This window comes from Canis lupus, chromosome 1 (genome assembly GCF_011100685.1).
Source record: "Canis lupus familiaris isolate Mischka breed German Shepherd chromosome 1, alternate assembly UU_Cfam_GSD_1.0, whole genome shotgun sequence".
NCBI classification, from domain to species: Eukaryota; Metazoa; Chordata; class Mammalia; order Carnivora; family Canidae; genus Canis; species Canis lupus.
Window position 1 is genome coordinate 47231696 of NC_049222.1, and position 12612 is coordinate 47244307.

General features: G+C 43.0%; 1 protein-coding gene across 10 annotated transcripts in view; it reads left to right on the forward strand.

The window, feature by feature from the left end:
• ARID1B (AT-rich interaction domain 1B) overlaps positions 1–12612 on the forward strand; it is a 435055-nt gene that overhangs the window by 379049 nt on the left and 43394 nt on the right. The window lies entirely within an intron of this gene.

A 12612-nucleotide genomic window follows, 5' to 3' on the forward strand; every position in this document is an offset into this window, starting at 1 on the left:
TCCTTTCTTGTGGTACCTTCAAGGTCACTTCATGAGTCAGTAGGAAAATAACAGTAGGGGGAGAAAAGCATTTATCATCAGCTGCTAATCCATAGGATCTGTCCTTTACCAACTCTGGAGTCCTATTTAGATCCACAAAGCTAGTCTGGCTGTGCCTTGCCAAGCCACATTAAGCAGCTGTGTAAAATGAATTTAAATGGCATGCATCAGAGTAAAATCTCTTCCACTGGGGCAGAAAATCAATGTTAGCTAACCAGCACGAGAAGATCAAATCTGCGTTTCAGCCAGCAGCATCCAGATAGCTTCCTTAGAACACAACACCTCCTCCTTAATTAAAAATAAAAAAAGAAAGATGTTGGAGTTATTCTTTGTAAATCTTGTAAAGCACACTTGGCAAAGGCTCGTCTTTGTGGCCCCATCCCTGTTAGCTCTGAATTTTGCCTTTCATGTCTACAGCATTCTTTCTAAAAAAGAAAGAAAAGAAAGTTTTATTTCTATTTTAAATCTCCTTTCCTTCTCCCTTTGCAGTACACATAACCTGTTGTGCCTTTTTTTTTTTTTTTTTTTTTAGAGCAGAAGCTTGAGTGTGAGAAAACATGTATAGTACATGTTTTAGTGCTCTGGGTTAAGAAATTTGATTTTCAACATGCTTTTGCTTTACCTAACATCTCGTTGCAGCAAACTTGTGTTTTTGCTTTTGTTTTTATTTTCTTCCCCCATGGATAGCTGTGTTGGGTGGAATTTAGGTTGGCAGTTTGAAAAACCAGTTCGTTTACTCAATGTCCATTTCTCTTGTGGGAAAGAAGTGGCTCCAGCCTCACAGAAACACTGTATTCACAGAATTTGTTAAGATGACTTCTTTCCCCAGAGTCCCATAGGGCTCAGAGCCTCTGAAAGAACCTGAAAAAGACAAATTAATGACAAAGTAGTGAGTGAGTGTGTGAGTGTGTACACACATGTGTATGTGCAATTAGAAACAGCTCACTGTGAAAAATGCTGGATTATGGCAATCGTGCCCCAGGTTTTCTCAGCCCGATGCATGGAAGATGAAACAGAGAGAGCACCCAGGTTTGACTGCTTGGAAGCCATTTTACTAGTTCCCTTGTTAAGGGTGCTGCAACAGGGGTAAAAACACCTGCTGCACTGAGTAAGTTAAAGAACACAGAGAGGACTTGGGGTTTTTTTTTTCTTTCTTTCTTTTTTACCTTTTGGATAAAGGAATTCCTCATTTTGATTATCAGAGGATTTACAGTAGAATGTGGCGAATCTCATTGTTCGGGTATTAGATTAGCTGAGCAACAATAACTAAACATTTGGAATTAATAATTTATAGAGTATTTGTCCTGGATCCTCTACCACCACCTGGTGAAAATGCATTGCTGTGTTTAGTTTCATTTTTTTAAAGATTTTATTTATGTGTTTGAGAGAGAGAAAAAGCACAAGAGAGGGAAGAGGAAGGGGAAAGGGAGAAGCAGACTTCACACTGAGCAGGGAGCCTGATGCAGGGCTTGATCCCAGGACCCCAGGATCATGACCTGAGCCAAGGCAGATGTTTATCCCACTGAGCCACCAGACGCCTCTGCTGTGTTTAATTTAAAGCATTTCTAGTTAAGGTGGAGTTCTTTTGAAATACTGAGAAACAGGTAGAAATATCAAATGATCTTCTGAAAAGCTTAGTTCAGGGATGGCAGGTGACTGTCTGCTATAACACTGTGCTGAACAGAGTTGAGACACTGTCTTCAGAGAAGAGCCAAAGTTGGCCAGAAGTGTTGGAGAGACTTTGGCCTACTGCTTCCTAAGGAAGCACTGCCATGAATCTCAGGCCACGCGCACACGTAAGATAAAATTTCCCTCAGGTGTTAGTGTTTTGCATCCGTCCATCCACTCGAGGTGGCCCCTGGTAGTGCCCAACAACTGACATCTCTGCCAAATACAGCCGATTTGTGGATTTGGATATATCAGAGTTATCCAGATTCTTTTCCTGAAATGAGCTCTGAGAATGAAGCATGACGTACAGAAGGTTCAGCAAGCCCCAGATCTTTAGGCCGTGGTATATTTTGGTTCCCTGAAATCTGTTGCCCCCAACACCCCCTGTATATAAGCTTTTACTAAGTCTTTGGTGACTTGAGCTGGCTCATGTCAAAGTTCTGGCACAGATCTTTATAATCTTTCATCAGAATGAAACTGTCTTCAGGGGGTTCCTGGGTTGTGCGGTCGGTTGAGCATCCAACTCTTGGCTCAGGTTGTGAATTCAAGTTCATGGGATTGAGCCCCACTCAGGCTCCACACTCAGCAGGGAGTCTAGTTAAATTTCTCTCTCCCTCACCACCTCTCTCTGCCCACCCCCCATTCTCTCTCTCTCTCAAATAAGTAAATCTTTATATATATATATATAAAATCTTTATATATATATATATAAAATATATATATATAAAATATTTTTGTTTTTAGTAAAACAAGACACCAGGAATTCTAACCAATGTTATTTTTTAACCTTTGCCACGCATTAAATTCCATGAAATCATAAGTTAACTTGATCAGTAGCACCCCAACCATATTGATGCCGAAGCAGCTCAGTGTTTTATAAGAGTTTGACCAGTGGTCTTTCCCTGTTTGGAAATAGCGGCCCCGTGTACAAGCGACTGGATTAGCCTGTGCTCTTACTGCATGTGATGTGTTCCCCACATACACACAGGTCTCCCAGCATCCTTCAGGGAGGGGTATTTACAATTTACTTCCCCTTGTCCTATTTGCCAGCAAGGCACTTTTTCTGTATTACTTCCCTTGAAGCCAGTATGACGCAATTCTGCTGATGGGCTAGGAGCCACTGATGTGGAAATACTTGCTTTGAGAGAGTGCATTAAAATGTCAAAGGGGAAGGGGCAAGAAACCTGTAAACCATCAAGCCCCAGTTGTGGTGGGGTCCATCAGCCCTTAAGGCCTTGAGCGATTTGTCTTAAGAAAGAATTTAGCCCTTTGGATTTGGGGCAATTAGGTTTCAAAATAATAGCTGTGATTGGAGAAGTCACAGTATTGAAGGACAAAGAAAAGATTTCAAAGGCTGAAGTTTTTATTTCCACAATTAAATGTAAGCCTTTGCATTATCCTCTAAATACTCTGCTTAATTTTTAGCCTCTTGTTCCCCTTCAGAATTTAGAATTGAGTATTATGTTAGTATTTTAAGATTATGATTTCAATCAAATCTCTCATAGTTTCAGAACTATCATGATAACCATAAAGTATATTTATTAGTCCTCAAATCAAAAAGTAGTCAAACTAGAGGCACCTGGCTGGCTCGGTAGGTAGAACGTGCGACTCTTGATCTTGGGGTTGTAAGTTCAAGCCCCGTGTTGGGCCTGGAGCCAACTTTAAAAAAAAGTAGTACAACATTAATTTTTTTAAAAGATTTTATTTATTTGAGAAAAAGCGCATGCAAACATGACTGGGGTGAGGGGCAGAGAAAATCTCAAGAAGACTTCCTGCTGAGCGCAGAGCCCGATGCAGGGCTTGATCCCATAACCCTGAGATTGTGACCTGAGCCAAAATCAAGTCAGGCACTTCACCAACTGAGCCACCCAGGCGCCCCAAACACTAATTTTTAAAAGACTAAGAAAAAAATGTTTTTAAGTTTAATGAGATCCAAAGAATCAAAGGTGAAATGTACAGCAAACCTTTAATAGACTAGAGTCTGTGAAGTTCCCTGAACAAGTGATCATTACCTGGCAAGAGTTGTACCCGTATACACATGCTCACCTCAGCCATGGCAGGTGAGGCTCATGAGCCTCTATTTTTATAACCCCCTGCAATAGAAGGCCAGTGCATGTCTAAGGTTTGGCCTTTGGAATTCCCACTACCAAAGAGAACTAGTAGAAACCTGTAGGGGAGCAGATAGGTGGAAAGTGATAAATATTGAAGGAGAAACCTGGACCAGAGCCTCAGTGACTGGACAGCATCGAGAGGAACTAAAAGTAGTGCAGACCTGAAACCATAACTCAGGCTTTGGCAGTCTCTTGACTCACAGCAAAGCTGGTCTCCCCAAATCTGCCTGCCCTCCTCTCAGACATCCGTGTCATCCTCACGTTCTGCAATATTCCAAGTTCGCCACTGTATCTAGACCTTCCTTCCTCACTCAGAGTATCTCCTGTCCACGCTCCAGTCTGAACTGCTCTCAGCTGGGTGCTATTCTCACCAGCTAAGGTGACCTATGATGGCACCAACATTGGGTTCGGGCTCCTGTTACCCAGGTGAGCCTTACCTCAGTGGGGTGTGCCCCTGTTGACTTGGCTAAGCCGCTTGTCTGCACATCTGACCTCATGGCCTTACTAGCTTCTGTGCCCCATGGTCATATCTAGAATTGCCTTCATAGTACCCCCACCCCGTCCCCAGAGAAAATCAGCCCCACCATGCAGGCAATCCGAGCTCTTTAGAGTTAGTAAAGGGCAAGATTATTGGACTCACATGTATCTCAGGTAGCAGCACTGGCCTTGTCCCCAACCTGCAGGGCTTTCAGGCTGACACCAGGAACAGTTTAAAAGTGGTGAAGAGGATATGCTCTAGGTCTTCATCTGTCCCAGCTGGGGTTTGGGAAGCATCCCGGGTGACCACATGAAGATCATGGGCAAGGGGCTGGGTTCTCAGATTGCTCACAGGACCCCTTACCTGGTAGCATAAAGGGCTAGGGCGCCAAAGGTTCTTCTTAATCTTGACCTTCATTCTTAGTTTAAATTATGCTTCCATTAATGGATTTAAAAAATCAAACTGAACCAAAAACCCACAGCTACAGAACCATAAGATTTTGTCCCTTGATTTGAAAGTTAACTCTCTCTGAATGGCCTTTGACTGTTAAAGAAATACCAGGTAAGACTTTCTGGATCCTGCCCATCCTCCTTCTCAGGGCAGAACGACTGGGGAGGATGTAATGAACTATACTTTTGCTCAGCTTTCACACTTTTCCTGCAATATATTTCAGCCTAATTTTGAACAGTGTTTGCTTAAACAAATTAAATAACTTTGTGGCCCAAAGCTGCCTTTTAGCTCAGGAAATCTGTAAGAATTTCAGGATGATTTTGTTTTAAGCTAGAAAAGACTATACTGACATATTTCCTGGCACTACAGCCCTGCATTCTTTGTTAGAAGGTTTTACAGAATATTGCTTTGGCAAGATACGAGGTAGAGATCTCGGGACCTAGATTCTTTTTTTTTGGGTGATAGACTAGTCTGTTTAGGTATGAGGAGTCTGTGAGTGCATAGGAGATCTCTGCATTCTTAATGACTTCATTCCTAAAATATCACTCAGGCTAATTCTTGGGTGGGTGCTGCTTAGCTTCTCGGTATTTGTCAGGCTGATATGCACTTGTGTGTGAGGTGCTAGTACCTCCAAAGAGACCTTTCCATCATCATTCTCTTATACCTGCATCCAGGTATAAAGGGTGGGTACTTCTATTACTGAAAAGGCATAGCCCTCCTTATAAATTACTTGTGATCTTTTCCTAATGGGATAATGATCTCAAAATAAACTTTTTTTAAGTAAAGATCTTTGACCTAACACAGAGAAGAGCACTGTTTTCTTTCTGTGGGTGACATCATTGGCAACTAATTTTTCTTACATGATGTACAATGATCTCATTTTTACGAGACCAGGGAGCTATGCAATATGCATCTTATCAGAACCCAATGGGAAGCTACATGTACCAGAACCCACAAAGTTCTGGGGTCCACTTCTTGCAGGGAAGAGACTGGTTGGGGACCCACTTCTGCCACCTGTGGCTTTGGTCTCTAGCCAGTACCTGAGGCAGCCCCTGTGCTGGGAGTCGGCAGGGAAGTGCTAATATCAGGATCTCTGAATGAAGCGTCTTCAGAAGGGAGACTTACAGTTCATTCGTGTCTGATTGCCACTAAACAGTTCTTAATAACAGAACAATGGGCTTAACTAACTAAAATCCACTTTGAGATGAAGAGAACATTCTTAGCTCTCAATTACCAAAATTCAAACAGCCAAACACTTTGTATTTTCTTCACACCCTGACAAGGAGGTCTCTCACTTCAAAACCCTTGAGCTCTAATTGTTCTCCTGGGTGATTTGAGAAAGAAGGTGAAGATCTGTCAGGTGCTTTAGGAACAACTGGAATGGGATGCCTGCATTGAGGCAAAAAAGAAGTACTTAATCTTGAAATTGCACAACAGGTGCATTTTAACAGTGATGCCAGAGCAGAACTGATAACAGGTTGGAACCCTATGAGAAGTCTGCATGAAGTAGTTAACAAAAAAGGGAAAAAATATTTCAGGCGTTAGAGCCTTTTAGGAAATCAAGATGGAATATGCAGTATTCCTTGGTGTGTGGTAGAGAAACTGCTTTCCCGAGATGCAGAGGTGAGAACACAGCTCTTTGAAGAAAGGCAAAGACGACCAGGAGAAATGCTTTAGAGGCAAAGGGGTCCCGTGGACAGCCCATGTGATAAGGGCCACGGCAGAGACTTGCCAGGGAGAACTTCTCTGCAGTTATCTGCTAATTCTATATCCACTAAAAAGACCATTCTCGAGACCAGTGAACAAAGTTACCACTGCCCATCTATTGAAAGGGTCCTTTTCATAGATCTCTTGAAAAAATGACCTTCCTTTTTGCCCATCCTCAAAGGAGAAAATAAAACTTAAATGTGTCAATTACCAAAGGGTTTGTGGAATTATTAACTTATAGCTGGAAAATGATTATGTATTACTCTAGCTTTGTGGCTGGGTTTACACACATCACAGCCTTCTTTAAGGGAACAAGTTGTCCCAAAAGAGATCATGTTCACAATGAGGGAAGATCTTAACCAAGACTTAAGAAGGATTATAAGAGCACAGGAAGCAAAGATGAGTTCCAGGACTCTCCCTCTGCTTCCCAGACTTGAGCTCCCCGCTGCCCATGTGACATTGCCTCTTGGGAGCTCGGGGGCATGGCAGATGCAGCCTGTCTAAAGCCAGACTCCTCCTGACCTCTTGGTGCCTGCCTCTTTAGCCATCCTCTTATGCAATTCAGACACCTAGGAGACACCTTGGTGGTTCTGTCCTTTCCCTAATATCTAATTCCCTAATTCTCCTATTCCCTAGTATCTAATTCATCACCAAGTCCCATTAGGATTGCCTCCGAGATACGGTCCATTTCTGTGTCACTGCCCACCTGGCTCTAAGGCATTGGCCTCTCTTCCCTGGTCTGTTGTAGTAGCTGCACACCTGCCAGCCACACATTCATCCTTCCCGCCTCCCGTGTGTCTTCTCATCCACAGGCAGAGGAAGATGCCCTTGAAACACATCTTTTTCTGCCATTGCTCCTGCTTCACAACCCCTGGGCTCTCTGTTTCTCCCAGCATACGGACACAGAGACCTCTAGGACCACAAGCCTTGGGTGACTTGGCCCTTCCCTCCGTCTCTGCCCTGGTTCCCTACTAGTCCGCCAGCTGCCTCTACTCCCAGACACCCAAAGGCCCTCTTCTCCCCTCCTCACTTGATTGAATCCCACTGATCTGACCTGAGACGAGATCTGAGAGCAGAGGAGGAGGGGCTGGCATCCCTTTCTCCTGGAACATTCTGTGACCTCCCTTGTTCCGAGCTTCTAGCAGATGCACCTCCCCGTCACCCACAGAGTGTGGTTGCAGGTGGACACTCAGCTCCCGTGATTGACTTGTGTTTGTTTTCCGGTTTGGGCCTACTGTTCAGGCTCCTTCCCCTCCCACACCTATCCTAAAACACTCTTCTTGAACAAATGATAAGAACCATCAAAAAGAGAAGACGTTTCTGATTAATTTGAGTCACTTGTAGCATGTCCACCTGAGTGAAAGCAGTACGGTTCTTTCTGTAAAAAATAATGTGTGGCTGTGTGTTTTTACAGGAATCCACTGTTTTTAAATAATTGGCACTTCTATCTGTTATCTTTGGTTTAAAAATATAAATGCCACTTTACATTCACAGGGTTGATTCCTCACCAGTGCAACTGGCTTGTTGAAACTATAACATTATTTTGCCACCAGAATCACTAATGTGCGTGTTGTTACAGGTGTGCTGATGGATCAGCCACACCAAAAAATGGGCTGGGGTTCAGACAGTTTTCTCTTCTGTTTGGGTTGTGTTGTTTTGGGGATATAGGTAGTTTTTTTCCCCCTTTAGATATTAGATTTAAAATAATCATGACTGAATTTGTCCTTGGTACTGCTCGGGGAGAGATGGTGTGCAACTCAGGTTGGAAGGTGTTCCACTAGTGGTGCCGGACGTGTATGTGAAAATGGTTTATGTTCCTAAAACATTTAAAATAGAGCATCCTGTGTGACGTTATACATACAGTTGGAGCTCTCCAAAAATACATTCTGCTGGAATTGGGCTGTTCAAAGATTCAAGTTCCTGATTCTGACAACTGTTGAGTTTAAGTGAAAAAATGCCCCAAATTTCAGTGTTAGCCTAATTATTTTTGTCAGTAAGCAGTATTTTCTGGCTTTATAACCCAAACTCCATCTCTAGTGGCAGTCCATATAGAGAAAGATATGTATATTTGGCAGTCATAACAGTTTTCTGATGAAGCACGCCTTGCTTTATCTTCACAGTGAACATAACTCAAGAATGATATTTTCAGTGGCTCTGCTAGAACTCTTGTGTGCAGTGTCTCTCCACGTGGCTTGCCCCTGGGACTTTCTGTGACATGGTTCTACTCATGTGGTGTTTGTTTCCAAAGCACTTCTTCTGTCTGTCCCTACCCTTCTCTAAAGAGCTGCATCAGAAATCCACTCATTTCCAAGTTACACATTTCACACTTTCCCGTCTGTCACTGTTGAGAAAAAATAGTGGTGATTGCTAAAACAATATGGCCTAAATATTCGTTTAAAGCACGAAAATCATATATAGCTCTTATTTTAAATTTTATTGTAGTTGACTTTAAAACAAGGTATTTAGAAATGTGTGGTTACTCTTTATAGCATTTCATACTGGTGTGTTTAACCGCTAAGTTCAAGCTGTAGTTGGAAGCTGTATTCCCCTTTCTGTCTTTCATGGTGAGCCATTGGAAACGGTCACTTTAAAACTGGTTTTTGCTGCTGGGTTTTTTTTTTTTCCCCCCAAAGCCAGCTCTTTGTTGGCATATAAATGTGTAATGTTTGAGAAATCTCCAAAGTGAATAAAAGGAAAATCTATTTAAAAAATTACTTGTGCATGTGTGGAGACTGAGAAGCAGGAATGAGGAGTGCTTTAGGGAAACACATCTAGAGGCTCCACTTTTGAATTATTCCCATTATACTAACCTGGCTTTTGTCATTGAGTGACAGATCTCAAACACTTCTATCTAGTCCCAACCAAAGACTGATTTAAGTAAAGTTCCTCTAGTTGTTTTGTGGGCCCACGTGTTCAGATAACCCGCCCCCCCCCCCCGCCTTACTCTCTCTCTCACACACACACACACACACACACACACACCATACTTTGATTTTGAAAAGATAAAGGGACGAGCACTGTGCTGCAGAAGACCAGACCCAGGTGAACACAGGGTCCATGTGGTCCACCTGCTGTGATCTGTGCACCACCTCCCTGGGGGTGCAGCCCAGTAGCTATGTTAGCAGCCCAACACCAACAAAATGTTACTTTTCAATGTTCATCAGTTCCCCCCTGAGACATTAGTGGGCATTTATTGCCACAACCATGGCAGGTCAGGAATGTGTGGCATTAGGACAGCAGTAATTTGTAACAAAAACTATCTGAGCCCATAATAGATAGCCCAGGAATTCCCACAGCCAAAGGTCAAGGAAGGGCACTTCGCTCTTCCAGGTAACTTACATCTTAGGGTTTTATGTAGAAAATGTTTCCCTCATTTCAGTTTGTACTTCTATCTCTTTTTGTTTTGTTGATCTTGTTTCTCTTTGAAAAAGAGAATGTCCTGTGTCATTTACGTCTTTGCTCCCCTCATTCCATGTGGAGCATTCCCAATGTTGCTGTGGTCAGAAAGGGATCTAGCAGTCAGTGAGTGCTGCCTCTGGAAAGGGCCCAGCTTCGTTTGAGGTTTCTGTGGTCCGAGTAACAGTAGTGAGCCCGACCAAAGAAGCTTTCTGTTGGCCCCAGAAACCGTTTCTCTCCTATTAGCCACACAGTGGTAAGTTGGAGTGCACAAGTTGGAGTGCGCGCGGTTTAGATGGGAGGCCATGTTAGATTTCCTTCCACCAACAAAATTGACTCCATTTCCAGAATTCAACAGAGTGTGTTGAAAGCTCTCTTTTTCAGTATTAAGCCCATCTTGCTTGTTCCAAATTACCAACAGTCCTGACAGTAGTTTCCAAAGCAATAATGAATGGGGTTTCTCCTGCATTGATGGAAGGCTGGCTCTCTCCCCTATTTGGACAGATGGCCAAGTGCTGTGCTCATGGCCACACATGCCCTGCATTCCTGGGAAGACTCCCATCTTCCTTGGCTACTTCCCTACTAGGATACCTGAGAGGCCCGCAGCAAGCACCCTGGATAAACTCCTTCCTGGAAGCAGGTATTCAGGAAGCCCAGAGAGAAGCACCATTTTTATTTCTCAGCTTTCTACAACTACAGGTGAATAGACAGATAGAAGGTAGGAAGATATACAGTGGGCTCTGCGTGCCATTAAACCTTGTCTTGTCAGGTGCTAGCAGTAGTAGAGGGCCTGTGGAGAAAGAAATAGAGGACACTAGACTAAAAGCAGGCCTGTGACATTCATTAGCTATGTGTCTTTAAGCAACTTAGTCTCTCTGATTCTTATTTTCTTTCTCTGTATGTGAGCATAATTCCACCTACTTTCCTCCAGGAATTTAAAAAATTAAATGAGTAAAATGCCTAGAAATGGTGCTGGGAGCATTTATAAGGACCTCATAAATTAGGACAGTTGCTCTTGTTATCAGACCCTCCATGGTTACGTGCAAAACCAGACCCAGAGCCCCAAAGAGATTTGCTCCCGGATCCCAGACAGTGGAAAGTGTGACTAGTGACAGAATCAAGACCAGACTTGTAAAACTCTAGGCATGGTTTCATTGAAGACCATTGTAGCCAGACCATTGTAGCCAGCAACTGACATCCCCCACCCCCCCACCCACACACACACACCTCTATATCTTTAATTTTTCTATTATTTTAAGGGTATTTTTTTTAACCTCCAATGTGTACCTTCATCCCCTTATGGTGATTGTAGATGACAGTGCAGCCTTGGGGGAGAAATCATGAATTAGGGTTCCAGAGAGCCTGCCTGGTGGGTTTTATCCGATTTCTCTTTTCCACCTGTGTTCTAAGCAAGCATGCTCAAGGAACCATTTGTTTCATGTGCACAATAGTCACACCACATGTGAAATTGAATCTGGTGGAAGCTGAAAGAGATGGCCGTCTTTCTGGAGGCCTGTTTACAATGGTAGAATGTTCTCTATCAGTTCATTTAACAAGTATTCCTTTAGTAGCTGACTGCACTCCATAGTTGCTCCTCTTCGGGAGACATCCAAACCTACAAGAACTAAGATGCGCACATAAATGGTTACAATACACAAATGAAAGTGCAGAAGGCTGTGATAGGCAGAGTCCAGGGCAGGCAAGCTTCCAGGCAGGGGGCGAGAATGGCCTTCCCAGACAGGGTGGGTCTTGAATCTGGATCTTGAAGGATGGGTCCCTGCCGGTTGAGACTTGAAAGCTGTCTTCAGAAAACCCAACCTGTTGATGAGCTAAGGATGCCCTTCAGATGATTTATCCTCTAAGAACTTGAGAGAGCAGCCCCAACAGGTGCCACTTGTTCTCTTTTGAAACAGGTACATGAATGTGAAATTGTCTTTTGTTTGAATGAGAACACGTCAGGAAAGAACCTCAGGTACTTGAGTCACTGCCAGCTGCCTACCTGCTGATGCTAAGACCCTAACCATAAAGGAGTAGGTGTCTAGCAGCCGGGCAATGGGTTTAGAAGTATTTGATGCCCTAGAGGTTAATCAAGCCATCAGATGATCTCAGATACATTCTTAATGAACTGCACTGGGAATTATAATCCTGATTCAGCAGTCTGTAGTCACTTGAAGTGGCACCATTGAGCTCAGAATTCAAGGCTGAAGTAACATTCCTTTCTTCCAGAGCCATGCTCACACCAAAAGTCCCTCAGCCTGCTAGAATGTTCTTTCCAAGCCATCATCGAGTGTTCGCTTGGACAGAATTTCCCCGAATGGTTGATGTAATATTTAAAAGAAAGAAAAAAACCCGCTCAAACCTTTAATACTTTGAATCTTCAAGTGGACTATGTTTGAACTTTTTCTACCAGCCAGGAAGTTGAATCCATTGAAAATTGCTACACAAAAAGAATAGTATATTGGGTTTTTCTTAAAATGACTTATGTTAATCTTTTAAAGAGTCGCTTTAAAAATATTTTACTATAATGCATAAAAAGTCATCAAATGACAGCTGAATGGAGGTGGGGGGATTTGTAATCATAATTCATTTGGAACAGATAAGCCAGTGTGGATTTCTACCCATCCTAGTAGTTTTACTTCTAAGAGGAAACACTCGTAGCCAAAAGTCTGAAAAGTTTTCTCAAAGTATACTATTTACATAAGAGATGCTTGAGTAGGAACTGGAGACTTTCCCAGATTTTAGCACGTTGCCATCATTTTTCTC